The following is a 25,142-nucleotide window of genomic DNA, read 5'->3' on the forward strand; positions in this document are numbered from 1 at the left end:
GTAAGGCTGAGCCCTTTGAGTGTGTGAAAAGTCAAACGGCTGTCTCCGCTAAGAACCAGGGGGTGCAAAGTGGGGAGACTGGGTGGGGGTGCTAAGCAGCAGCCATTGTTAGGCTGGCTTGAAAACAGGGCACCGTGACAAGAGAGGATCGTGCCAAGAGCTTGGACGGAACACGAAAACGCTTTGGACTCATCGCTTCTCGGCCTTTTGGCTAAGATCAAGTGTAGTATCTGTTCTTATCAGTTTAATATCTGATACGTCCCCTACCCGGGGACCATATATTAAATTGATTTTTGGATCAGGGAGCCGGAACGGGGGCTTGCTCCTTCCACTCCACGCATCGACCCGGTATTGCATTACCTCCAGGTACGGTGCACATTTCTCTGGAAACGTGCAATGTAACTATAGAGTTTTGTGGGGGGTGTTTTTTCCAGGGGAGTCCCTTGCTTTTCTCACATTCCTTTATCGATAGGGTACAAGTTGCTCAAAGCCCTGATGCGGTTACTGAGTCGTACGCTTAGTGGTGCACTCTTGATTTTTCCTTTCCCCGGAGGTTGATCAGGGTGTACCGTCTCTCTTTTGCAGCTGGAAAAGAAGGTAAAGTAAGCAGTTCCTCTATATAAGGGGATAACGTGTCCAACAGACCTTTAGAGACGGAAGCATACACGGCTTATGCATTACTGTTTTTTTGAAAAAAAACAGGCACATTCCAGTTTGTCTGGGCCGAGCTCCGACCGGTGAGAAAAGTCAATAAAACCAGCAAAGTTTGTGCACCGCGCAACTTTGTCAAACTGCAGTATAGTGCTTGCAACGCCTCGGGGACAAGCCTCAGATGAGGGTCAGCTAATGCTGATGTCGCCGAACTCTGGCATTGTGCAGTGTGGCCACCATCAGCCAGGGTGCTGTGTCTGGAACCGACCCCACCGTCTCTGACAACTCCAACTCATACTTACCTGGCAGGGGAGATACCATGATCAAGAAGGTGGTTCACCCAGGGCGAGGCTCAGCCATTGCACTCCGGTTGCGCTGACCCCTGCGAATTCCCCAAATGTGGGAGTCTCGACTGCATAATTTCTGGTAGTGGGGACTGCGTTCGCGCTCTCCCCTGACCGCTACGTCAAAGGAAAACAAGGTGTCCCGGGTAGCTTCTTTTACTCGTAAGCGTGAAAGCGTGCTGCCAACTATGCCAGTTTTACGACTGCAGAGTCGGTGCTGTTGTCGGGCCGTGACGATTGGTGGGCGTTTCTGTATGTTACAAGCACACATGCCCCCCCCCGCCCCCCCCAAAGGCGGGGCTTTCCGCCTAAGCCTAACCCTCCGCAAACCCCATTGGATAGCGCATGTGACAGTACGGGGCAGGGTAGCTGACGGGTGCGATCTGGGATTTGGAACGCGGCAGGCGCAAAGAGAGGCCTACCGTGACGGTGGTGGCTGGGACGACTGGGGTTCTCGGCTGCCCTCAAGGCGAAGGCCGTACTGACTCTGGTTTCTCTTCATAACGCACAAGTCTTTCGCCTTTTACTAAAGACTTCCGTGGAGAGGAACGCCAACGAGTTTAAGCTATTTTTGGTAGGTTTGGCCGTAAGGCTGAGCCCTTTGAGTGTGTGAAAAGTCAAACGGCTGTCTCCGCTAAGAACCAGGGGTGCAAAGTGGGGAGACTGGGTGGGGGTGCTAAGCAGCAGCCATTGTTAGGCTGGCTTGAAAACAGGGCACCGTGACAAGAGAGGATCGTGCCAAGAGCTTGGACGGAACACGAAACGCTTTGGACTCATCGCTTCTCGGCCTTTTGGCTAAGATCAAGTGTAGTATCTGTTCTTATCAGTTTAATATCTGATACGTCCCCTACCCGGGGACCATATATTAAATTGATTTTTGGATCAGGGAGCCGGAACGGGGGCTTGCTCTTTCCACTCCACGCATCGACCCGGTATTGCATTACCTCCAGGTACGGTGCACATTCTCTGGAAACGTGCAATGTAACTATAGAGTTTTGTGGGGGTGTTTTTTCCAGGGGAGTCCCTTGCTTTTCTCACATTCCTTTATCGATAGGGTACAAGTTGCTCAAAGCCCTGATGCGGTTACTGAGTCGTACGCTTAGTGGTGCACTCTTGATTTTTCCCTTCCCCGGAGGTTGATCAGGGTGTACCGTCTCTCTTTTGCAGCTGGAAAAGAAGGTAAAGTAAGCAGTTCTCTCTATATAAGGGGATAACGTGTCCAACAGACCTTTAGAGACGGGAGCATACACGGCTTATGCATTACTGTTTTTTGAAAAAAAACAGGCACATTCCAGTTTGTCTGGGCCGAGCTCCGACCGGTGAGAAAAGTCAATAAAACCAGCAAAGTTTGTGCACCGCGCAACTTTGTCAAACTGCAGTATAGTGCTTGCAACGCCTCGGGGACAAGCCTCAGATGAGGGTCAGCTAATGCTGATGTCGCCGAACTCTGGCATTGTGCAGTGTGGCCACCATCAGCCAGGGTGCTGTGTCTGGAACCGACCCCACCGTCTCTGACGTCTCTACTGGCAGGGGAGATACCATGATCAAGAAGGTGGTTCACCCAGGGCGAGGCTCAGCCATTGCACTCCGGTTGCGCTGACCCCTGCGAATTCCCCAAATGTGGGAGTCTCGACTGCATAATTTCTGGTAGTGGGGGACTGCGTTCGCGCTCTCCCCTGACCGCTACGTCAAAGGAAAACAAGGTGTCCCGGGTAGCTTCTTTTACTCGTAAGCGTGAAAGCGTGCTGCCAACTATGCCAGTTTTACGACTGCAGAGTCGGTGCTGTTGTCGGGCCGTGACGATTGGTGGGCGTTTCTGTATGTTACAAGCACACATGCCCCAGCCCCCGCCCCCCAAAGGCGGGGCTTTCCGCCTAAGCCTAACCTCCGCAAACCCCATTGGATAGCGCATGTGACAGTACGGGGCAGGGTAGCTGACGGGTGCGATCTGGGATTTGGAACGCGGCAGGCGCAAAGAGAGGCCTACCGTGACGGTGGTGGCTGGGACGACTGGGGGTTCTCGGGCTGCCCTCAAGGCGAAGGCCGTACTGGACTCTGGTTTCTCTTCATAACGCACAAGTCTTTCGCCTTTTACTAAAGACTTCCGTGGAGAGGAACGCCAACGAGTTTAAGCTATTTTTGGTAGGTTTGGCCGTAAGGCTGAGCCCTTTGAGTGTGTGAAAAGTCAAACGGCTGTCTCCGCTAAGAACCAGGGGTGCAAAGTGGGGAGACTGGGTGGGGGTGCTAAGCAGCAGCCATTGTTAGGCTGGCTTGAAAACAGGGCACCGTGACAAGAGAGGATCGTGCCAAGAGCTTGGACGGAACACGAAACGCTTTGGACTCATCGCTTCTCGGCCTTTTGGCTAAGATCAAGTGTAGTATCTGTTCTTATCAGTTTAATATCTGATACGTCCCCTACCCGGGGACCATATATTAAATTGATTTTTGGATCAGGGAGCCGGAACGGGGGCTTGCTCCTTCCACTCCACGCATCGACCCGGTATTGCATTACCTCCAGGTACGGTGCACGTTCTCTGGAAACGCTTCTCGGCCTTTTGGCTAAGACTGCGATCGCCTCCTGTTGGTGGTTAAAATACTTGTCTGTCGTGGCATCGGTTTTATCAGTGCTTGGGAGGATATTTCTAAATGTTCCTTGTTTAAAGCATTTCAATTTTCCAGTAATTGAAAATCTTTAACAAATAGGAATTCATTGGCTGAGAGAGCTATTTTACCTGTTCTCTGCAGGTTGTAACATCTTGACCAGGCCGATCAGGTAAGTACTCTTTGTCTCTTGTGTTATTTATTGTTTTTCATTATTCTTACTTGTCGGATTGATCTTTTACTGGTTTTATTGTTTCAGCACTTTTTTAGCTTGTGGTGCCTCCATCATGTCGGCCACCCATGCCGGCATGCGGAGGCACCACAGCGTTCGTTTAAATTTTGTGGAGAGAGAGGGTAAACTCCTGGGGATGTCCAGACTGGACTTCTCCAGGAAGCTAGTCCAAAAAGCCTTGGGTTTCACACCAAATGATCTGAACTGTATACTGACCTTGCCTTTTGGTAAAGGCTTTGATGTGAGTTTCCGTTCAGCAGCTCTGCTAAGAGAGTTTTGGACACGTTTTGAAAATGTTAAACCCCAGTTTTCTGCCTTCAGTGTGGAGAAACTGACTGACAATGCCTTAAAAACGGTTATTGTCAGAATGTTCAATGAAACAGTGAATGCAGAGGACATTTGTTTGTGGCTGGGAAGATATTGCACTGTTAAAGGCCAGGCTACCAAAGTGAGAGATGAGGATGGGCATTTGGAACTGCGCTTGGAGGGTCCCCATTCAACAATGGCAGGACCCCCAGGGCTTCCAAGGCCTAAAACATCTGCCATCCATGATAGTTCTGGGAGAAAACAGGGGCTACATCCATTACCAGGGTCAGCCCAAGCTCTGCCGCAAGTGTGGTGAGCACGGCACCTGGCCGAAGCTTGTCAGCAGACTGTCTGTGGGAAATGCAGAGAAATTGGGCACACCTTTGAGGAGTGCACCAATGGCAGAAAATGCAATCTATGTGGAGAATCAAACCACCTCTTCAGAGATTGCCCCAAATCTTTTGCCAACAAAGTAAAGGCAGCAAAAGCAAGTGGGCAAAATGGTGGACCAGGCCAGGCAGTTAGAGAGCTAATTGAAGAGGCTGGGCCGGGAAAATTCAAATCTCCCGCCAAATCCTGTGATTGGAGGAGTGGAATCAGATGAGGCGGGAGAAAGGGAGGGGCCTGCAACAGCCCCATCAACAGAGAGTTCTGGAGAGGATGGGGCAATGCAGGTAGAGGGCGGAGCTAGTTCAGATAATGAGGAAGGCCAATTGCAGACTGATAGCGAGGATGCCTCCCCCCCCAACGCCCAGCAAACAAAGAGGCTGGCATCAGAATTGTCCTCTGAGTCTCCTGTATTCTCAGAGAAGAGGGAAGAGTTGGGACTCTCTCAGACAGTTCATCTGTGGAGGAGCCCAGAGTCTTCCCCTCCGATTCACCAAATGAGGTCTCATTTTTAACAATAGCTCTGCAATCAACCCCTAAGGACTCAAAACTAAATGCAAGGTTGCAGCCTAGACCAACCCCCAGAGTCCATCCGGGGACTGGAGCTAAACCCCCTTACTCTTCACCTGTAAGAGTGAAGGAAGAGCTCCATTCACAGCAGATTATCTGACTGCCATTTTATCTCTGAAATTCCTTGTATAGTCCTTTTAAAATTTCATACCTGTTGTTTTTAACCATACTCATGACTCTCACCTTCTCAACCGTCAATGTGAGAAGTGTGAAGTCGCGAGTTAGAGCCCAGAGTATTTTATCCTATCTTGTTTCCTTTAAGTCAGATGTGTTTTTAATACAGGAATGTGGCATTCCGTTTTTAAAACACTACAGACAGTGGGAGGAGTTGTGGCCATATACATCAATATGGAGTGGATCAAATTACAACAAAAATGATGGAGTGGCCATTTTAATCAAAAATCCTAAGGTTCTGGTGAAGGGCAGCACTGTGGTGAGAAATGGTCGGGCACTTTTAGCACACTTGACTTTTAGGAGAAGGGATTTTAATCTCTTAAATATTTATGGCTTTAATGACAGGAATGACAGGTATGACCTTTTAGAAGAACTGCAGTTCCACATGCTAGGTAGGGAACCTTTAGTTGTAGGGGGTGATTTTAATTGTATTTAAGCAGGAAAGACAGGAAAAGAGGAGGGGCAAGATTTTAAAGTTGATAAAGCATCACTTTTACTACAGGGCATATGCAGGGATTTTAAAATTCAGGACTGTTTTAAAACCATGCATCCTAGAGAGGAGGGCTTCACCTGGTTCAGTGGTGATGGCACCAGAGCCTCTCGCATAGACTATATTTTTACACGGGACTGCCCACCAACCGATGCTAGATTGACCCCTGTTTTCTTTTCCGATCACCTGATGCTTTCCTGCACCCTTTTCGCTCTCTTCGGGTGTGACATCAGGAAGTGGTCTGTGGAAACTCAACTGCTCCCTTTTAGAAGACCAGGTTTTAGTCAACCAATACAGGGAGCAGTACAGAGAGTGGCAGACCCTTCAAGACTTTTACGACACATGCGCACACTGGTGGGAAATGGTGAAGGAAAAGACCCAGACTTTTTTTAGACAGGCAGGGAAGAGAAAAAAGAGTAGGGAAAATAGACGCATGATGGGACTGCAGAAACGACTACAACGCTATTTTAAACTACAACAATGCGGAATGGATTTTAGTGAGGAAATAAAACAAGTCAAAACAGAGATGTCGGTTTTAGCAGAAACCAAAAGTAAAGGTGTCATTTTAAGAAGCAGGGAACAAGAAATTGAAGAGGGGGAAAAGTGCACAAGGTATTTTTTTAAGAAAATCATAAATAAAAGGGGAACGGTTTGTAAACTAACAAAAGAAAATGGGTGCACAGTAGAAACAATAGAAGAAAATTAAACAAGTTGTTGAAAACTACTATGAAAAATTGTACCAAAGGAAACCTATTGAAAAAGACACCATGACAGAAGTTTTAAACCTCATTACCGGGACAGTAGAAAGCAGCGTGCTTTTAACCCAAGATTTTACGATTTTAGAGTTAAATAAATGCATCACAGGTTTTAAGAAGGGGAAGTCCCCAGGACAAGATGGACTTCCCCTGGAATTTTATTTGACATTTTGGGACATTTTAGCACCTGATTTGCTTGCTGTTTTTATGGGTTTTGAACGACTAGACCGACTTCCTGACAGTTTTAGAATAGGGATAGTGACTCTCCTTCACAAGGCCAAAGATAAGACTGATTTGAAGAACTGGAGACCTATCACTCTTTTAAACTTTGACTGCAAACTTTTAGCCTCACGTATGTCTGGATTTTTAGAAGAGGTGATTCACCCAGATCAAGCCTGCGCCATTCCGGGGAGGAAGATCACCGACAGCCTCGTACTGATCCGAGACACCATCTGTTACGCGAGAGACAGAAACATCAGGCTAATAGTACTAAATTTAGATTTTGAAAAAGCCTTCGATCGGGTCTCGCACCAGTACCTCTTTCGGGTACTGCAAAAAATGGGATTTCCAGAAAGGTTTATAGCTTGGGTGGGATTGCTGTACCGGAGCATCACCAGCAGATTTGTTATTAACGGGCACCTGACAAAAGCAGTGGATATTAACTGCGGTGTTCGTCAGGGCTGTCCGTTATCTGCCCTCCTCTATGTCATCTGTATAGAACCTCTGGCGCAGATCTTGAGAAGGGACCAACGAATCAATGGGATCGGAATCCCAGGGAGCGGGGGGACTTCAGACTAAATGCGTTTTTATACATGGACGACGTGAACGTTTTATGCACCGACCTTTTATCTGTCAACAGGACGCTGGACTTGACTGACTGGTTTGGATGGGCCTCTGGGTCAAAACTCAACAGAGGCAAGACCCAAGCCCAACTTTATGGGCCATGGACGGCGACTGAAATGACAGGACTCCCCCTGACTGTGACACAGACTGACCAGAGAATACTGGGGGTCAAATTTGACAAGGAGGGGGGAGGGAAAACAAATTGGCCAGACGTGGTAGGAAAAGTAAGGCAAAGACTAGGATACTGGGGACTTAGAGGACTGACCATTGAAGGGAAGGTTTTAATCATCAAAGCAGTGATTTTACCCTTGCTTTTACTGATCAGTTCCGTTTTTATCCCTCCTAGGAGAGTGCTTTTAGATCTTGACCGAGCCATCTTTTACTTTTTGTGGGGCTCCAAGTGGGAAAGACTGAGGAGAGACGTGATGAGGAGGCCAAAAGAAAAAGGGGGAAAAGGAGTACCTGACCTACACTTGTTTTTAGGAAGCCGATACGTCGCGCTATACGTGAAATATGCTACAGACCCATCCAGAAACCCTAAGACCACAGCAATGACACGATTCTGGATGGGTTCTTATCTCAAAAGACTGAAGATTTTACCCACTGATCTTAAAGTACCTGTGTCCTTTAACCTGCCACCAGCCTATGCTTTTTATTCAGAAGTTTTTAAAAGCATTTTAACCTGGAGCAGGAGGAGCTGCAAGTTTTAGCCAATCACCGTGTGTTGATTTCTGTTGTGCAGGAGCAGGAACCAGTGAGTCCAGTGCGCGGGCTTCCATTAGGCCAGCCCTCAACAGTTTGGCGCAACGTCAACCACCCCGCTCTTCCAAACAGACTCCGGGACCTGTCATGGATGGTGGCTCACGAGATCCTCCCGGTCAGGTCCGTCATGCACTCCCGGGGCATGTCGGCGCTCTCAACCTCGACCTGGTTGTGGTGCGCCTGAGTCGGTGAGGCATCTGCTCTGGGAGTGCAGCGCTGCCGTAGACCAGTGGGCAATGGCCGGCTCCTTACAATTCCCGTACTTGCCAGCAAGGGAGGTCCTTACAGCACAGCTGGTGCTCTATGGGGTGAGCCAGGAAGCAATCAAAAAAGACGACTTTGCCAAGCAGTGGCTCACCCTGGCCGCCATCAAAGACGCCATGTGGACCTCCAGAAACTTGCTGGTAAGGAAGCACATGCAGATGCCCCCCGTGGCTGTGATCCGGATGGCCGCAGCGACGGTCCAAGTGGCCGAAGCTGCAGGCGGCAGGCCTAGGACACAGCCACAAAGAAGAATCGCCTCTGTGCCCATTCGGACGAAGGAGCCGGAGCTACACGGGAAAAGGTCAAAGCAGCGGCGGCCTGGCTCTCCGGGAGAGGAAGGTGGGAAGGAGCGAGAGGGCGGGGATCTCCTATGAGCACCAGGACAGGATCCTGAGAGACTTACTGTTTGGAGGAGCGGAGTGAGTAACCCTGGGTAGGGACTCACCCTGCTCCTGCACAAGAGAACCTTTTAACAAATACACTCCCTTTAAAATATTCCTTTACAACTTTGTTGTTTTTTTTTTTTAATCTGTAAAACCTCTTAAAAGTACTGTTTTCATTGTCTTAACTATGATTTTACAGATTATCCACAATTGTTGACAAGTTGTATTTTGATGTAGGGTGTATTTTTTTTTAATTATGCAAAAGTTTCTATGGAAAATGGAAATGAGTATCAATAAAGAGAAAAAAAAAAAAAAAAAAAAAAAAAAAAATCTGTTCTTATCAGTTTAATATCTGATACGTCCCCTACCCGGGGACCATATATTAAATTGATTTTTGGATCAGGGAGCCGGAACGGGGGCTTGCTCCTTCCACTCCACGCATCGACCCGGTATTGCATTACCTCCAGGTACGGTGCACATTCTCTGGAAACGTGCAATGTAACTATAGAGTTTTGTGGGGGGTGTTTTTTCCAGGGGAGTCCCTTGCTTTTCTCACATTCCTTTATCGATAGGGTACAAGTTGCTCAAAGCCCTGATGCGGTTACTGAGTCGTACGCTTAGTGGTGCACTCTTGATTTTTCCCTTCCCCGGAGGTTGATCAGGGTGTACCGTCTCTCTTTTGCAGCTGGAAAAGAAGGTAAAGTAAGCAGTTCCCTCTATAGAAGGGGATAACGTGTCCAACAGACCTTTAGAGACGGGAGCATACACGGCTTATGCATTACTGTTTTTTGAAAAAAAAACAGGCACATTCCAGTTTGTCTGGGCCGAGCTCCGACCGGTGAGAAAAGTCAATAAAACCAGCAAAGTTTGTGCACCGCGCAACTTTGTCAAACTGCAGTATACTGCTTGCAACGCCTCGGGGACAAGCCTCAGATGAGGGTCAGCTAATGCTGATGTCGCCGAACTCTGGCATTGTGCAGTGTGGCCACCATCAGCCAGGGTGCTGTGTCTGGAACCGACCCCACCGTCTCTGACAACTCCAACTCATACTTACCTGGCAGGGGAGATACCATGATCAAGAAGGTGGTTCACCCAGGGCGAGGCTCAGCCATTGCACTCCGGTTGCGCTGACCCCTGCGAATTCCCCAAATGTGGGAGTCTCGACTGCATAATTTCTGGTAGTGGGGGACTGCGTTCGCGCTCTCCCCTGACCGCTACGTCAAAGGAAAACAAGGTGTCCCGGGTAGCTTCTTTTACTCGTAAGCGTGAAAGCGTGCTGCCAACTATGCCAGTTTTACGACTGCAGAGTCGGTGCTGTTGTCGGCCGTGACGATTGGTGGCGTTTCTGTATGTTACAAGCACACATGCCCCAGCCCCCGCCCCCGCCCCCAAAGGCGGGGCTTTCCGCCTAAGCCTAACCCTCCGCAAACCCCATTGGATAGCGCATGTGACAGTACGGGGCAGGGTAGCTGACGGGTGCGATCTGGGATTTGGAACGCGGCAGGCGCAAAGAGAGGCCTACCGTGACGGTGGTGGCTGGGACGACTGGGTTCTCGGCTGCCCTCAAGGCGAAGGCCGTACTGACTCTGGTTTCTCTTCATAACGCACAAGTCTTTCGCCTTTTACTAAAGACTTCCGTGGAGAGGAACGCCAACGAGTTTAAGCTATTTTTGGTAGGTTTGGCCGTAAGGCTGAGCCCTTTGAGTGTGTGAAAAGTCAAACGGCTGTCTCCGCTAAGAACCAGGGGTGCAAAGTGGGGAGACTGGGTGGGGGTGCTAAGCAGCAGCCATTGTTAGGCTGGCTTGAAAACAGGGCACCGTGACAAGAGAGGATCGTGCCAAGAGCTTGGACGGAACACGAAACGCTTTGGACTCATCGCTTCTCGGCCTTTTGGCTAAGATCAAGTGTAGTATCTGTTCTTATCAGTTTAATATCTGATACGTCCCCTACCCGGGGACCATATATTAAATTGATTTTTGGATCAGGGAGCCGGAACGGGGGCTTGCTCCTTCCACTCCACGCATCGACCCGGTATTGCATTACCTCCAGGTACGGTGCACATTCTCTGGAAACGTGCAATGTAACTATAGAGTTTTGTGGGGGGTGTTTTTTCCAGGGGAGTCCCTTGCTTTTCTCACATTCCTTTATCGATAGGGTACAAGTTGCTCAAAGCCCTGATGCGGTTACTGAGTCGTACGCTTAGTGGTGCACTCTTGATTTTTCCCTTCCCCGGAGGTTGATCAGGGTGTACCGTCTCTCTTTTGCAGCTGGAAAAGAAGGTAAAGTAAGCAGTTCTCTCTATATAAGGGGATAACGTGTCCAACAGACCTTTAGAGACGGGAGCATACACGGCTTATGCATTACTGTTTTTTGAAAAAAAACAGGCACATTCCAGTTTGTCTGGGCCGAGCTCCGACCGGTGAGAAAAGTCAATAAAACCAGCAAAGTTTGTGCACCGCGCAACTTTGTCAAACTGCAGTATAGTGCTTGCAACGCCTCGGGACAAGCCTCAGATGAGGGTCAGCTAATGCTGATGTCGCCGAACTCTGGCATTGTGCAGTGTGGCCACCATCAGCCAGGGTGCTGTGTCTGGAACCGACCCCACCGTCTCTGACAACTCCAACTCATACTTACCTGGCAGGGGAGATACCATGATCAAGAAGGTGGTTCACCCAGGGCGAGGCTCAGCCATTGCACTCCGGTTGCGCTGACCCCTGCGAATTCCCCAAATGTGGGAGTCTCGACTGCATAATTTCTGGTAGTGGGGGACTGCGTTCGCGCTCTCCCCTGACCGCTACGTCAAAGGAAAACAAGGTGTCCCGGGTAGCTTCTTTTACTCGTAAGCGTGAAAGCGTGCTGCCAACTATGCCAGTTTTACGACTGCAGAGTCGGTGCTGTTGTCGGGCCGTGACGATTGGTGGGCGTTTCTGTATGTTACAAGCACACATGCCCCAGCCCCCGCCCCCGCCCCCCAAAGGCGGGGCTTTCCGCCTAAGCCTAACCCTCCGCAAACCCCATTGGATAGCGCATGTGACAGTACGGGGCAGGGTAGCTGACGGGTGCGATCTGGGATTTGGAACGCGGCAGGCGCAAAGAGAGGCCTACCGTGACGGTGGTGGCTGGGACGACTGGGGTTCTCGGCTGCCCTCAAGGCGAAGGCCGTACTGACTCTGGTTTCTCTTCATAACGCACAAGTCTTTCGCCTTTTACTAAAGACTTCCGTGGAGAGGAACGCCAACGGAGTTTAAGCTATTTTTGGTAGGTTTGGCCGTAAGGCTGAGCCCTTTGAGTGTGTGAAAAGTCAAACGGCTGTCTCCGCTAAGAACCAGGGGTGCAAAGTGGGGAGACTGGGTGGGGGTGCTAAGCAGCAGCCATTGTTAGGCTGGCTTGAAAACAGGGCACCGTGACAAGAGAGGATCGTGCCAAGAGCTTGGACGGAACACGAAACGCTTTGGACTCATCGCTTCTCGGCCTTTTGGCTAAGATCAAGTGTAGTATCTGTTCTTATCAGTTTAATATCTGATACGTCCCCTACCCGGGGACCATATATTAAATTGATTTTTGGATCAGGGAGCCAGGAACGGGGGCTTGCTCCTTCCACTCCACGCATCGACCCGGTATTGCATTACCTCCAGGTACGGTGCACATTCTCTGGAAACGTGCAATGTAACTATAGAGTTTTGTGGGGGGTGTTTTTTCCAGGGGAGTCCCTTGCTTTTCTCACATTCCTTTATCGATAGGGTACAAGTTGCTCAAAGCCCTGATGCGGTTACTGAGTCGTACGCTTAGTGGTGCACTCTTGATTTTTCCCTTCCCCGGAGGTTGATCAGGGTGTACCGTCTCTCTTTTGCAGCTGGAAAAGAAGGTAAAGTAAGCAGTTCTCCTCTATATAAGGGGATAACGTGTCCAACAGACCTTTAGAGACGGGAGCATACACGGCTTATGCATTACTGTTTTTGAAAAAAAACAGGCACATTCCAGTTTGTCTGGGCCGAGCTCCGACCGGTGAGAAAAGTCAATAAAACCAGCAAAGTTTGTGCACCGCGCAACTTTGTCAAACTGCAGTATAGTGCTTGCAACGCCTCGGGGACAAGCCTCAGATGAGGGTCAGCTAATGCTGATGTCGCCGAACTCTGGCATTGTGCAGTGTGGCCACCATCAGCCAGGGTGCTGTGTCTGGAACCGACCCACCGTCTCTGACAACTCCAACTCATACTTACCTGGCAGGGGAGATACCATGATCAAGAAGGTGGTTCACCCAGGGCGAGGCTCAGCCATTGCACTCCGGTTGCGCTGACCCCTGCGAATTCCCCAAATGTGGGAGTCTCGACTGCATAATTTCTGGTAGTGGGGGACTGCGTTCGCGCTCTCCCCTGACCGCTACGTCAAAGGAAAACAAGGTGTCCCGGGTAGCTTCTTTTACTCGTAAGCGTGAAAGCGTGCTGCCAACTATGCCAGTTTTACGACTGCAGAGTCGGTGCTGTTGTCGGGCCGTGACGATTGGTGGGCGTTTTCTGTATGTTACAAGCACACATGCCCCAGCCCCCGCCCCCGCCCCCCAAAGTCGGGGCTTTCCGCCTAAGCCTAACCCTCCGCAAACCCCATTGGATAGCGCATGTGACAGTACGGGGCAGGGTAGCTGACGGGTGCGATCTGGGATTTGGAACGCGGCAGGCGCAAAGAGAGGCCTACCGTGACGGTGGTGGCTGGGACGACTGGGGTTCTCGGCTGCCCTCAAGGCGAAGGCCGTACTGACTCTGGTTTCTCTTCATAACGCACAAGTCTTTCGCCTTTTACTAAAGACTTCCGTGGAGAGGAACGCCAAGGAGTTTAAGCTATTTTTGGTAGGTTTGGCCGTAAGGCTGAGCCCTTTGAGTGTGTGAAAAGTCAAACGGCTGTCTCCGCTAAGAACCAGGGGTGCAAAGTGGGGAGACTGGGTGGGGGTGCTAAGCAGCAGCCATTGTTAGGCTGGCTTGAAAACAGGGCACCGTGACAAGAGAGGATCGTGCCAAGAGCTTGGACGGAACACGAAACGCTTTGGACTCATCGCTTCTCGGCCTTTTGGCTAAGATCAAGTGTAGTATCTGTTCTTATCAGTTTAATATCTGATACGTCCCCTACCCGGGGACCATATATTAAATTGATTTTTGGATCAGGGAGCCGGAACGGGGGCTTGCTCCTTCCACTCCACGCATCGACCCAGTATTGCATTACCTCCAGGTACGGTGCACATTCTCTGGAAACGTGCAATGTAACTATAGAGTTTGTGGGGGGTGTTTTTTCCAGGGGAGTCCCTTGCTTTTCTCACATTCCTTTATCGATAGGGTACAAGTTGCTCAAAGCCCTGATGCGGTTACTGAGTCGTACGCTTAGTGGTGCACTCTTGGATTTTTCCCTTCCCCGGAGGTTGATCAGCGGTGTACCGTCTCTCTTTTGCAGCTGGAAAAGAAGGTAAAGTAAGCAGTTCTCTCTATATAAGGGGATAACGTGTCCAACAGACCTTTAGAGACGGGAGCATACACGGCTTATGCATTACTGTTTTTTGAAAAAAAACAGGCACATTCCAGTTTGTCTGGGCCGAGCTCCGACCGGTGAGAAAAGTCAATAAAACCAGCAAAGTTTGTGCACCGCGCAACTTTGTCAAACTGCAGTATAGTGCTTGCAACGCCTCGGGGACAAGCCTCAGATGAGGGTCAGCTAATGCTGATGTCGCCGAACTCTGGCATTGTGCAGTGTGGCCACCATCAGCCAGGGTGCTGTGTCTGGAACCGACCCCACCGTCTCTGACAACTCCAACTCATACTTACCTGGCAGGGGAGATACCATGATCAAGAAGGTGGTTCACCCAGGGCGAGGCTCAGCCATTGCACTCCGGTTGCGCTGACCCCTGCGAATTCCCCAAATGTGGGAGTCTCGACTGCATAATTTCTGGTAGTGGGGGACTGCGTTCGCGCTCTCCCCTGACCGCTACGTCAAAGGAAAACAAGGTGTCCCGGGTAGCTTCTTTTACTCGTAAGCGTGAAAGCGTGCTGCCAACTATGCCAGTTTTACGACTGCAGAGTCGGTGCTGTTGTCGGGCCGTGACGATTGGTGGGCGTTTCTGTATGTTACAAGCACACATGCCCCCGCCCCCGCCCCCCAAAGGCGGGGCTTTCCGCCTAAGCCTAACCCTCCGCAAACCCCATTGGATAGCGCATGTGACAGTACGGGGCAGGGTAGCTGACGGGTGCGATCTGGGATTTGGAACGCGGCAGGCGCAAAGAGAGGCCTACCGTGACGGTGGTGGCTGGGACGACTGGGGTTCTCGGCTGCCCTCAAGGCGAAGGCCGTACTGACTCTGGTTTCTCTTCATAACGCACAAGTCTTTCGCCTTTTACTAAAGACTTCCGTGGAGAGGAACGCCAACGAGTTTAAGCTATTTTGGTAGGTTTGGCCGTAAGGCTGAGCCCTTTGAGTGTGTGAAAAGTCAAACGGCTGTCTCCGCTAAGAACCAGGGGTGCAAAGTGGGGAGACTGGGTGGGGTGCTAAGCAGCAGCCATTGTTAGGCTGGCTTGAAAACAGGGCACCGTGACAAGAGAGGATCGTGCCAAGAGCTTGGACGGAACACGAAACGCTTTGGACTCATCGCTTCTCGGCCTTTTGGCTAAGATCAAGTGTAGTATCTGTTCTTATCAGTTTAATATCTGATACGTCCCCTACCCGGGGACCATATATTAAATTGATTTTTGGATCAGGGAGCCGGAACGGGGGCTTGCTCCTTCCACTCCACGCATCGACCCGGTATTGCATTACCTCCAGGTACGGTGCACATTCTCTGGAAACGTGCAATGTAACTATAGAGTTTTGTGGGGGTGTTTTTCCAGGGGAGTCCCTTGCTTTTCTCACATTCCTTTATCGATAGGGTACAAGTTGCTCAAAGCCCTGATGCGGTTACTGAGTCGTACGCTTAGTGGTGCACTCTTGATTTTTCCCTTCCCCGGAGGTTGATCAGGGTGTACCGTCTCTCTTTTGCAGCTGGAAAAGAAGGTAAAGTAAGCAGTTCTCTCTATATAAGGGGATAACGTGTCCAACAGACCTTTAGAGACGGGAGCATACACGGCTTATGCATTACTGTTTTTTGAAAAAAACAGGCACATTCCAGTTTGTCTGGGCCGAGCTCCGACCGGTGAGAAAAGTCAATAAAACCAGCAAAGTTTGTGCACCGCGCAACTTTGTCAAACTGCAGTATAGTGCTTGCAACGCCTCGGGACAAGCCTCAGATGAGGGTCAGCTAATGCTGATGTCGCCGAACTCTGGCATTGTGCAGTTGTGGCCACCATCAGCCAGGGTGCTGTGTCTGGAACCGACCCCACCGTCTCTGACAACTCCAACTCATACTTACCTGGCAGGGGAGATACCATGATCAAGAAGGTGGTTCACCCAGGGCGAGGCTCAGCCATTGCACTCCGGTTGCGCTGACCCCTGCGAATTCCCCAAATGTGGGAGTCTCGACTGCATAATTTCTGGTAGTGGGGACTGCGTTCGCGCTCTCCCCTGACCGCTACGTCAAAGGAAAACAAGGTGTCCCGGGTAGCTTCTTTTACTCGTAAGCGTGAAAGCGTGCTGCCAACTATGCCAGTTTTACGACTGCAGAGTCGGTGCTGTTGTCGGGCCGTGACGATTGGTGGGCGTTTCTGTATGTTACAAGCACACATGCCCCCGCCCCCCGCCCCCCAAAGGCGGGGCTTTCCGCCTAAGCCTAACCCTCCGCAAACCCCATTGGATAGCGCATGTGACAGTACGGGGCAGGGTAGCTGACGGTGCGATCTGGGATTTGGAACGCGGCAGGCCAAAGAGAGGCCTACCGTGACGGTGGTGGCTGGGACGACTGGGGTTCTCGGCTGCCCTCAAGGCGAAGGCCGTACTGACTCTGGTTTCTCTTCATAACGCACAAGTCTTTCGCCTTTTACTAAAGACTTCCGTGGAGAGGAACGCCAACGGAGTTTAAGCTATTTTGGTAGGTTTGGCCGTAAGGCTGAGCCCTTTGAGTGTGTGAAAAGTCAAACGGCTGTCTCCGCTAAGAACCAGGGGTGCAAAGTGGGGAGACTGGGTGGGGGTGCTAAGCAGCAGCCATTGTTAGGCTGGCTTGAAAACAGGGCACCGTGACAAGAGAGGATCGTGCCAAGAGCTTGGACGGAACACGAAACCTATCGCCTTTGGCTAAGATCGTATTCTGTCTATCTTTTGAGCTAAGACTATAGGTACGGCACTTTCTTCGACCCTTTTGGCTAAGACTGCGATCGCCTCCTGTTGGTGGTTAAAATCACTTGTCTTGTTCGTGGCATCGGTTTTATCAGTGCTTGGAGGATATTTCTAAATGTTCCTTGTTTAAAGCATTTCAATTTTCCAGTAATTGAAAATCTTTAACAAATAGGAATTCATTGGCTGAGAGAGCTATTTTACCTGTTCTCTGCAGGTTGTAACATCTTGACCAGGCCGATCAGGTAAGTACTCTTTGTCTCTTGTGTTATTATTGTTTTTCATTATTCTTACTTATCGGATTGATCTTTACTGGTTTTATTGTTTTAAGCACTTTTTTAGCTTTGTGGTGCCTCCATCATGTCGGCCACCCATGCCGGCATGCGGAGGCACCACAGCGTTCGTTTAAATTTCGTGGAGAGAGAGGGTAAACTCCTGGGGATGTCCAGACTGGACTTCTCCAGGAAGCTAGTCCAAAAAGCCTTGGGTTTCACACCAAATGATCTGAACTGTATACTGACCTTGCCTTTTGGTAAAGGCTTTGATGTGAGTTTCCGTTCAGCAGCTCTGCTAAGAGAGTTTTGGACACGTTTTGAAAATGTTAAACCCCAGTTTTCTGCCTTCAGTGTGGAGAAACTGACTGACAATGCCTTAAAAACGGTTATTGTCAGAATGTTCAATGAAACAGTGAATGCAGAGGACATTTGTTTGTGGCTGGGAAGATATTGCACTGTTAAAGGCCAGGCTACCAAAGTGAGAGATGAGGATGGCATTTGGAACTGCGCTTGGAGGGTCCCCATTCAACAATGGCAGGACCCCCCAGGGCTTCCAAGGCCTAAAACATCTGCCATCCATGATAGTTCTGGGAGAAAACAGGGGCTACATCCATTACCAGGGTCAGCCCAAGCTCTGCCGCAAGTGTGGTGAGCACGGCACCTGGCCGAAGCTTGTCAGCAGACTGTCTGTGGAAATGCAGAGAAATTGGGCACACCTTTGAGGAGTGCACCAATGGCAGAAAATGCAATCTATGTGGAGAATCAAACCACCTCTTCAGAGATTGCCCCAAATCTTTTGCCAACAAAGTAAAGGCAGCAAAAGCAAGTGGGCAAAAATGGTGGACCAGGCCAGGCAGTTAGAGAGCTAATTGAAGAGGCTGGGCCGGAAAATTCAAATCTCCCGCCAAATCCTGTGATTGGAGGAGTGGAATCAGATGAGGCGGGAGAAAGGGAGGGCCTGCAACAGCCCCATCAACAGAGAGTTCTGGAGAGGATGGGGCAATGCAGGTAGAGGGCGGAGCTAGTTCAGATAATGAGGAAGGCCAATTGCAGACTGATAGCGGAGGATGCCTCCCCCCCCAACGCCCAGCAAACAAAGAGGCCGGCATCAGAATTGTCCTCTGAGTCTCCTGTATTCTCAGAGAAGAGGGGAAGAGTTGGGACTCTCTCAGACAGTTCATCTGTGGAGGAGCCCAGAGTCTTCCCCTCCGATTCACCAAATGAGGTCTCATTTTTAACAATAGCTCTGCAATCAACCCTAAGACTCAAAACTAAATGCAAGGTTGCAGCCTAGACCAACCCCCAGAGTCCATCCGGGGACTGGAGCTAAACCCCCTTACTCTTCACCTGTAAGAGTGAAGGAAGAGCTCCATTCACAGCAGATTATCTGACTGCCATTTTATCTCTGAAATTCCTTGTATAGTCCTTTTAAAATTTCATACCTGTTGTTTTTAACCATACTCATGACTCTCACCTTCTCAACCGTCAATGTGAGAAGTGTGAAGTCGCGAGTTAGAGCCCAGAGTATTTTATCCTATCTTGTTTTCCTTTAAGTCAGATGTGTTTTTAATACAGGAATGTGGCATTCCGTTTTTAAAACACGTACAGACAGTGGGAGGAGTTGTGGCCATATACATCAATATGGAGTGGATCAAATTACAACAAAAATGATGGAGTGGCCATTTTAATCAAAAATCCTCAAGGTTCTGGTGAAGGGCAGCACTGTGGTGAGAAATCGGTCGGGCCACTTTTAGCACACTTGACTTTTAGGAGAAGGATTTTAATCTCTTAAATATTTATGGCTTTAATGACAGGAATGACAGGTATGACCTTTTAGAAGAACTGCAGTTCCACATGCTAGGTAGGGAACCTTTAGTTGTAGGGGGTGATTTAATTGTATTTTAAGCAGGAAAGACAGGAAAAGAGGAGGGCAAGATTTTAAAGTTGATAAAGCATCACTTTTACTACAGGGCATATGCAGGGATTTTAAAATTCAGGACTGTTTTAAAACCATGCATCCTAGAGAGGAGGGCTTCACCTGGTTCAGTGGTGATGGCACCAGAGCCTCTCGCATAGACTATATTTTACACGGGACTGCCCACCAACCGATGCTAGATTGACCCCTGTTTTCTTTTCCGATCACCTGATGCTTTCCTGCACCCTTTCGCTCTCTTCGGGTGTGACATCAGGAAGTGGTCTGTGGAAACTCAACTGCTCCCTTTTAGAAGACCAGGTTTTAGTCAACCAATACAGGGAGCAGTACAGAGAGTGGCAGACCCTTCAAGACTTTTACGACACATGCGCACACTGGTGGGAAATGGTGAAGGAAAAGACCCAGACTTTTTTTTAGACAGGCAGGGAAGAGAAAAAAGAGTAGGGAAAATAGACGCATGATGGGACTGCAGAAACGACTACAACGCTATTTTAAACTACAACAATGCGGAATGGATTTTAGTGAGGAAATAAAACAAGTCAAAACAGAGATGGTCGGTTTTAGCAGAAACCAAAAGTAAAGGTGTCATTTTAAGAAGCAGGGAACAAGAAATTGAAGAGGGGGAAAAGTGCACAAGTATTTTTTTAAGAAAATCATAAATAAAAGGGGAACGGTTTGTAAACTAACAAAAGAAAATGGGTGCACAGTAGAGAACAATAGAAGAAATTAAACAAGTTGTTGAAAACTACTATGAAAAATTGTACCAAAGGAAACCTATTGGAAAAAGACACCATGACAGAAGTTTTAAACCTCATTACCGGGACAGTAGAAAGCAGCGTGCTTTAACCCAAGATTTTACGATTTTAGAGTTAAATAAATGCATCACAGGTTTAAGAAGGGGAAGTCCCAGGACAAGATGGACTTCCCCTGGAATTTTTATTTGACATTTTGGGACATTTTAGCACCTGATTTGCTTGCTGTTTTTATGGGTTTTGAACGACTAGACCGACTTCCTGACAGTTTTAGAATAGGGATAGTGACTCTCCTTCACAAGGCCAAAGATAAGACTGATTTGAAGAACTGGAGACCTATCACTCTTTTAAACTTTTGACTGCAAACTTTTAGCCTCACGTATGTCTGGATTTTAGAAGAGGTGATTCACCCAGATCAAGCCTGCCGCCATTCCGGGGAGGAAGATCACCGACAGCCTCGTACTGATCCGAGACACCATCTGTTACGCGAGAGACAGAAACATCAGGCTAATAGTACTAAATTTAGATTTTGAAAAAGCCTTCGATCGGGTCTCGCACCAGTACCTCTTTCGGGTACTGGCAAAAAATGGGATTTCCAGAAAGGTTTATAGCTTGGGGTGGGATTGCTGTACCGAGCATCACCAGCAGATTGTTATTAACGGGCACCTGACAAAAGCAGTGGATATTAACTGCGGTGTTCGTCAGGCTGTCCGTTATCTGCCCTCCTCTATGTCATCTGTATAGAACCTCTGCGCAGATCTTGAGAAGGGACCAACGAATCAATGGGGATCGGAATCCCAGGCGAGCGGGGGACTTCAGACTAAATGCGTTTATACATGGACGACGTGAACGTTTTTATGCACCGACCTTTTATCTGTCAACAGGACGCTGGACTTGACTGACTGGTTTGGATGGGCCTCTGGGTCAAAACTCAACAGAGGCAAGACCCAAGCCCAACTTTATGGGCCATGGACGGCGACTGAAATGACAGGACTCCCCCTGACTGTGACACAGACTGACCAGAGATACTGGGGTCAAATTTGACAAGGAGGGGGGAGGGAAAACAAATTGGCCAGACGTGGTAGGAAAAGTAAGGCAAAGACTAGGATACTGGGGACTTAGAGGACTGACCATTGAAGGGAAGGTTTTAATCATCAAAGCAGTGATTTTACCCTTGCTTTTACTGATCAGTTCCGTTTTTATCCCTCCTAGGAGAGTGCTTTTAGATCTTGACCGAGCCATCTTTTACTTTTTGTGGGGCTCCAAGTGGGAAAGACTGAGGAGAGACGTGATGAGGAGGCCAAAAGAAAAAGGGGGAAAAGGAGTACCTGACCTACACTTGTTTTTAGGAAGCCGATACGTCGCGCTATACGTGAAATATGCTACAGACCCATCCAGAAACCCTAAGACCACAGCAATGACACGATTCTGGATGGGTTCTTATCTCAAAAGACTGAAGATTTTACCCACTGATCTTAAAGTACCTGTGTCCTTTAACCTGCCACCAGCCTATGCTTTTATTCAGAAGTTTTTAAAGCATTTTAACCTGGAGCAGGAGGAGCTGCAAGTTTTAGCCAATCACCGTGTGTTGATTTCTGTTGTGCAGGAGCAGGAACCAGTGAGTCCAGTGCGCGGGCTTCCATTAGGCCAGCCCTCAACAGTTTGGCGCAACGTCAACCACCCCGCTCTTCCAAACAGACTCCGGGACCTGTCATGGATGGTGGCTCACGAGATCCTCCCGGTCAGGTCCGTCATGCACTCCCGGGGCATGTCGGCGCTCTCAACCTCGACCTGGTTGTGGTGCGCCTGAGTCGGTGAGGCATCTGCTCTGGGAGTGCAGCGCTGCCGTAGACCAGTGGGCAATGGCCGGCTCCTTACAATTCCCGTACTTGCCAGCAAGGGAGGTCCTTACAGCACAGCTGGTGCTCTATGGGGTGAGCCAGGAAGCAATCAAAAAAGACGACTTTGCCAAGCAGTGGCTCACCCTGGCCGCCATCAAAGACGCCATGTGGACCTCCAGAAACTTGCTGGTAAGGAAGCACATGCAGATGCCCCCCGTGGCTGTGATCCGGATGGCCGCAGCGACGGTCCAAGTGGCCCGAAGCTGCAGGCGGCAGGCCTAGGACACAGCCACAAAGAAGAATCGCCTCTGTGCCCATTCGGACGAAGGAGCCGGAGCTACACGGGAAAAGGTCAAAGCAGCGGCGGCCTGGCTCTCCGGGAGAGGAAGGTGGGAAGGAGCGAGAGGGCGGGGATCTCCTATGAGCACCAGGACAGGATCCTGAGAGACTTACTGTTTGGAGGAGCGGAGTGAGTAACCCTGGGTAGGGACTCACCCTGCTCCTGCACAAGAGAACCTTTTAACAAATACACTCCCTTTTAAAATATTCCTTTACAACTTTGTTGTTTTTTTTTTTAATCTGTAAAACCTCTTAAAAGTACTGTTTTCATTGTCTTAACTATGATTTTACAGATTATCCACAATTGTTGACAAGTTGTATTTTGATGTAGGGTGTATTTTTTTTAATTATGCAAAAGTTTCTATGGAAAATGGAAATGAGTATCAATAAAGAGAAAAAAAAAAAAAAAAAAAAAAAAAAAATCTGTTCTTATCAGTTTAATATCTGATACGTCCCCTACCCGGGGACCATATATTAAATTGATTTTTGGATCAGGGAGCCGGAACGGGGGCTTGCTCCTTCCACTCCACGCATCGACCCGGTATTGCATTACCTCCAGGTACGGTGCACATTCTCTGGAAACGTGCAATGTAACTATAGAGTTTTGTGGGGGTGTTTTTTCCAGGGGAGTCCCTTGCTTTTCTCACATTCCTTTATCGATAGGGTACAAGTTGCTCAAAGCCCTGATGCAGTTACTGAGTCGTACGCTTAGTGGTGCACTCTTGATTTTTCCCTTCCCCGGAGGTTGATCAGGGTGTACCGTCTCTCTTTTGCAGCTGGAAAAGAAGGTAAAGTAAGCAGTTCCCTCTATAGAAGGGGATAAACGTGTCCAACAGACCTTTAGAGACGGGAGCATACACGGCTTATGCATTACTGTTTTTTGAAAAAAACAGGCACATTCCAGTTTGTCTGGGCCGAGCTCCGACCGGTGAGAAAAGTCAATAAAACCAGCAAAGTTTGTGCACCGCGCAAACTAACGCACAAGTCTTTCGCCTTTTACTAAAGACTTCCGTGGAGAGGAACGCCAACGAGTTTAAGCTATTTTTGGTAGGTTTGGCCGTAAGGCTGAGCCCTTTGAGTGTGTGAAAAGTCAAACGGCTGTCTCCGCTAAGAACCAGGGGTGCAAAGTGGGGAGACTGGGTGGGGGTGCTAAGCAGCAGCCATTGTTAGGCTGGCTTGAAAACAGGGCACCGACAAGAGAGGATCGTGCCAAGAGCTTGGACGGAACACGAAACGCTTTGGACTCATCGCTTCTCGGCCTTTTGGCTAAGATCAAGTGTAGTATCTGTTCTTATCAGTTTAATATCTGATACGTCCCCTACCCGGGGCCATATATTAAATTGATTTTTGGATCAGGGAGCCGGAACGGGGGCTTGCTCCTTCCACTCCACGCATCGACCCGGTATTGCATTACCTCCAGGTACGGTGCACATTCTCTGGAAACGTGCAATGTAACTATAGAGTTTTGGGGGGGTGTTTTTTCCAGGGGAGTCCCTTGCTTTTCTCACATTCCTTTATCGATAGGGTACAAGTTGCTCAAAGCCCTGATGCGGTTACTGAGTCGTACGCTTAGTGGTGCACTCTTGATTTTTCCCTTCCCCGGAGGTTGATCAGGGGTACCGTCTCTCTTTTGCAGCTGGAAAAGAAGGTAAAAAGCAGTTCTCTCTATATAAGGGGATAACGTGTCCAACAGACCTTTAGAGACGGGAGCATACACGGCTTATGCATTACTGTTTTTTGAAAAAAAACAGGCACATTCCAGTTTGTCTGGGCCGAGCTCCGACCGTGAGAAAAGTCAATAAAACCAGCAAAGTTTGTGCACCGCGCAACTTTGTCAAACTGCAGTATAGTGCTTGCAACGCCTCGGGGACAAGCCTCAGATGAGGGTCAGCTAATGCTGATGTCGCCGAACTCTGGCATTGTGCAGTGTGGCCACCATCAGCCAGGGTGCTGTGTCTGGAACCGACCCCACCGTCTCTGACAACTCCAACTCATACTTACCTGGCAGGGGAGATACCATGATCAAGAAGGTGGTTCACCCAGGGCGAGGCTCAGCCATTGCACTCCGGTTGCGCTGACCCCTGCGAATTCCCCAAATGTGGGAGTCTCGACTGCATAATTTCTGGTAGTGGGGACTGCGTTCGCGCTCTCCCCTGACCGCTACGTCAAAGGAAAACAAGGTGTCCCGGGTAGCTTCTTTTACTCGTAAGCGTGAAAGCGTGCTGCCAACTATGCCAGTTTTACGACTGCAGAGTCGGTGCTGTTGTCGGGCCGTGACGATTGGTGGGCGTTTCTGTATGTTACAAGCACACATGCCCCAGCCCCCGCCCCCCCCCCCAAAGGCGGGGCTTTCCGCCTAAGCCTAACCCTCCGCAAACCCATTGGATAGCGCATGTGACAGTACGGGGCAGGGTAGCTGACGGGTGCGATCTGGGATTTGGAACGCGGCAGGCGCAAAGAGAGGCCTACCGTGACGGTGGTGGCTGGGACGACTGGGGTTCTCGGCTGCCCTCAAGGCGAAGGCCGTACTGACTCTGGTTTCTCTTCATAACGCACAAGTCTTTCGCCTTTTACTAAAGACTTCCGTGGAGAGGAACGCCAACGAGTTTAAGCTATTTTTGGTAGGTTTGGCCGTAAGGCTGAGCCCTTTGAGTGTGTGAAAAGTCAAACGGCTGTCTCCGCTAAAACCAGGGGTGCAAAGTGGGGACTGGGTGGGGTGCTAAGCAGCAGCCATTGTTAGGCTGGCTTGAAAACAGGGCACCGTGACAAGAGAGGATCGTGCCAAGAGCTTGGACGGAACACGAAACGCTTTGGACTCATCGCTTCTCGGCCTTTTGGCTAAGATCAAGTGTAGTATCTGTTCTTATCAGTTTAATATCTGATACGTCCCCTACCCGGGGACCATATATTAAATTGATTTTTGGATCAGGGAGCCGGAACGGGGCTTGCTCCTTCCACTCCACGCATCGACCCGGTATTGCATTACCTCCAGGTACGGTGCA

General features: G+C 49.4%; 26 non-coding genes and 2 pseudogenes across 26 annotated transcripts; all 28 read left to right on the plus strand.

Moving 5' to 3' along the window:
* Nucleotides 1-191: 191 nt before the first annotated feature.
* LOC127142107 (U2 spliceosomal RNA) lies at nt 192-382 on the plus strand. Its single transcript, XR_007812607.1, has one exon. It is a non-coding gene; the product is annotated as a U2 spliceosomal RNA (small nuclear RNA).
* Nucleotides 383-945: 563 nt separating this feature from the next.
* Nucleotides 946-1,107, plus strand: LOC127142128 (U1 spliceosomal RNA). The gene has a single exon (XR_007812626.1). It is a non-coding gene; the product is annotated as a U1 spliceosomal RNA (small nuclear RNA).
* Nucleotides 1,108-1,477: 370 nt separating this feature from the next.
* On the plus strand, nt 1,478-1,589 carry LOC127142117 (U5 spliceosomal RNA). The gene has a single exon (XR_007812615.1). It is a non-coding gene; the product is annotated as a U5 spliceosomal RNA (small nuclear RNA).
* A 181-nt stretch (nt 1,590-1,770) lies between these two features.
* Nucleotides 1,771-1,961, plus strand: LOC127142109 (U2 spliceosomal RNA). Its single transcript, XR_007812609.1, has one exon. It is a non-coding gene; the product is annotated as a U2 spliceosomal RNA (small nuclear RNA).
* Nucleotides 1,962-2,515: 554 nt separating this feature from the next.
* On the plus strand, nt 2,516-2,674 carry LOC127142104 (U1 spliceosomal RNA). The gene has a single exon (XR_007812604.1). It is a non-coding gene; the product is annotated as a U1 spliceosomal RNA (small nuclear RNA).
* A 371-nt stretch (nt 2,675-3,045) lies between these two features.
* On the plus strand, nt 3,046-3,157 carry LOC127142122 (U5 spliceosomal RNA). Its single transcript, XR_007812620.1, has one exon. It is a non-coding gene; the product is annotated as a U5 spliceosomal RNA (small nuclear RNA).
* Nucleotides 3,158-3,338: 181 nt separating this feature from the next.
* Nucleotides 3,339-3,529, plus strand: LOC127142108 (U2 spliceosomal RNA). Its single transcript, XR_007812608.1, has one exon. It is a non-coding gene; the product is annotated as a U2 spliceosomal RNA (small nuclear RNA).
* Nucleotides 3,530-9,023: 5,494 nt separating this feature from the next.
* Nucleotides 9,024-9,245, plus strand: LOC127142116 (uncharacterized; annotated as a pseudogene).
* A 563-nt stretch (nt 9,246-9,808) lies between these two features.
* On the plus strand, nt 9,809-9,972 carry LOC127142101 (U1 spliceosomal RNA). The gene has a single exon (XR_007812601.1). It is a non-coding gene; the product is annotated as a U1 spliceosomal RNA (small nuclear RNA).
* Nucleotides 9,973-10,343: 371 nt separating this feature from the next.
* LOC127142118 (U5 spliceosomal RNA) lies at nt 10,344-10,455 on the plus strand. Its single transcript, XR_007812616.1, has one exon. It is a non-coding gene; the product is annotated as a U5 spliceosomal RNA (small nuclear RNA).
* Nucleotides 10,456-10,636: 181 nt separating this feature from the next.
* On the plus strand, nt 10,637-10,827 carry LOC127142105 (U2 spliceosomal RNA). The gene has a single exon (XR_007812605.1). It is a non-coding gene; the product is annotated as a U2 spliceosomal RNA (small nuclear RNA).
* Nucleotides 10,828-11,388: 561 nt separating this feature from the next.
* Nucleotides 11,389-11,552, plus strand: LOC127142112 (U1 spliceosomal RNA). The gene has a single exon (XR_007812612.1). It is a non-coding gene; the product is annotated as a U1 spliceosomal RNA (small nuclear RNA).
* Nucleotides 11,553-11,928: 376 nt separating this feature from the next.
* On the plus strand, nt 11,929-12,040 carry LOC127142121 (U5 spliceosomal RNA). Its single transcript, XR_007812619.1, has one exon. It is a non-coding gene; the product is annotated as a U5 spliceosomal RNA (small nuclear RNA).
* A 181-nt stretch (nt 12,041-12,221) lies between these two features.
* LOC127142110 (U2 spliceosomal RNA) lies at nt 12,222-12,413 on the plus strand. Its single transcript, XR_007812610.1, has one exon. It is a non-coding gene; the product is annotated as a U2 spliceosomal RNA (small nuclear RNA).
* Nucleotides 12,414-12,974: 561 nt separating this feature from the next.
* LOC127142123 (U1 spliceosomal RNA) lies at nt 12,975-13,138 on the plus strand. Its single transcript, XR_007812621.1, has one exon. It is a non-coding gene; the product is annotated as a U1 spliceosomal RNA (small nuclear RNA).
* A 376-nt stretch (nt 13,139-13,514) lies between these two features.
* Nucleotides 13,515-13,626, plus strand: LOC127142120 (U5 spliceosomal RNA). The gene has a single exon (XR_007812618.1). It is a non-coding gene; the product is annotated as a U5 spliceosomal RNA (small nuclear RNA).
* A 181-nt stretch (nt 13,627-13,807) lies between these two features.
* On the plus strand, nt 13,808-13,998 carry LOC127142111 (U2 spliceosomal RNA). Its single transcript, XR_007812611.1, has one exon. It is a non-coding gene; the product is annotated as a U2 spliceosomal RNA (small nuclear RNA).
* Nucleotides 13,999-14,561: 563 nt separating this feature from the next.
* On the plus strand, nt 14,562-14,725 carry LOC127142127 (U1 spliceosomal RNA). The gene has a single exon (XR_007812625.1). It is a non-coding gene; the product is annotated as a U1 spliceosomal RNA (small nuclear RNA).
* Nucleotides 14,726-15,094: 369 nt separating this feature from the next.
* Nucleotides 15,095-15,209, plus strand: LOC127142124 (U5 spliceosomal RNA). The gene has a single exon (XR_007812622.1). It is a non-coding gene; the product is annotated as a U5 spliceosomal RNA (small nuclear RNA).
* Nucleotides 15,210-15,385: 176 nt separating this feature from the next.
* Nucleotides 15,386-15,576, plus strand: LOC127142106 (U2 spliceosomal RNA). Its single transcript, XR_007812606.1, has one exon. It is a non-coding gene; the product is annotated as a U2 spliceosomal RNA (small nuclear RNA).
* A 559-nt stretch (nt 15,577-16,135) lies between these two features.
* LOC127142102 (U1 spliceosomal RNA) lies at nt 16,136-16,297 on the plus strand. The gene has a single exon (XR_007812602.1). It is a non-coding gene; the product is annotated as a U1 spliceosomal RNA (small nuclear RNA).
* Nucleotides 16,298-16,667: 370 nt separating this feature from the next.
* Nucleotides 16,668-16,782, plus strand: LOC127142125 (U5 spliceosomal RNA). The gene has a single exon (XR_007812623.1). It is a non-coding gene; the product is annotated as a U5 spliceosomal RNA (small nuclear RNA).
* Nucleotides 16,783-22,494: 5,712 nt separating this feature from the next.
* Nucleotides 22,495-22,715, plus strand: LOC127142115 (uncharacterized; annotated as a pseudogene).
* Nucleotides 22,716-23,094: 379 nt separating this feature from the next.
* Nucleotides 23,095-23,207, plus strand: LOC127142126 (U5 spliceosomal RNA). Its single transcript, XR_007812624.1, has one exon. It is a non-coding gene; the product is annotated as a U5 spliceosomal RNA (small nuclear RNA).
* Nucleotides 23,208-23,386: 179 nt separating this feature from the next.
* Nucleotides 23,387-23,576, plus strand: LOC127142113 (U2 spliceosomal RNA). The gene has a single exon (XR_007812613.1). It is a non-coding gene; the product is annotated as a U2 spliceosomal RNA (small nuclear RNA).
* A 557-nt stretch (nt 23,577-24,133) lies between these two features.
* LOC127142103 (U1 spliceosomal RNA) lies at nt 24,134-24,295 on the plus strand. Its single transcript, XR_007812603.1, has one exon. It is a non-coding gene; the product is annotated as a U1 spliceosomal RNA (small nuclear RNA).
* Nucleotides 24,296-24,669: 374 nt separating this feature from the next.
* Nucleotides 24,670-24,781, plus strand: LOC127142119 (U5 spliceosomal RNA). The gene has a single exon (XR_007812617.1). It is a non-coding gene; the product is annotated as a U5 spliceosomal RNA (small nuclear RNA).
* A 177-nt stretch (nt 24,782-24,958) lies between these two features.
* Nucleotides 24,959-25,142, plus strand: LOC127142114 (U2 spliceosomal RNA; the record flags this gene model as incomplete). Its single annotated transcript, XR_007812614.1, has 1 exon — nt 24,959-25,142. It is a non-coding gene; the product is annotated as a U2 spliceosomal RNA (small nuclear RNA).

Source organism: Lates calcarifer, unplaced genomic scaffold (genome assembly GCF_001640805.2).
Source record: "Lates calcarifer isolate ASB-BC8 unplaced genomic scaffold, TLL_Latcal_v3 _unitig_5934_quiver_2428, whole genome shotgun sequence".
Lineage (NCBI taxonomy): Eukaryota > Metazoa > Chordata > Actinopteri > Centropomidae > Lates > Lates calcarifer.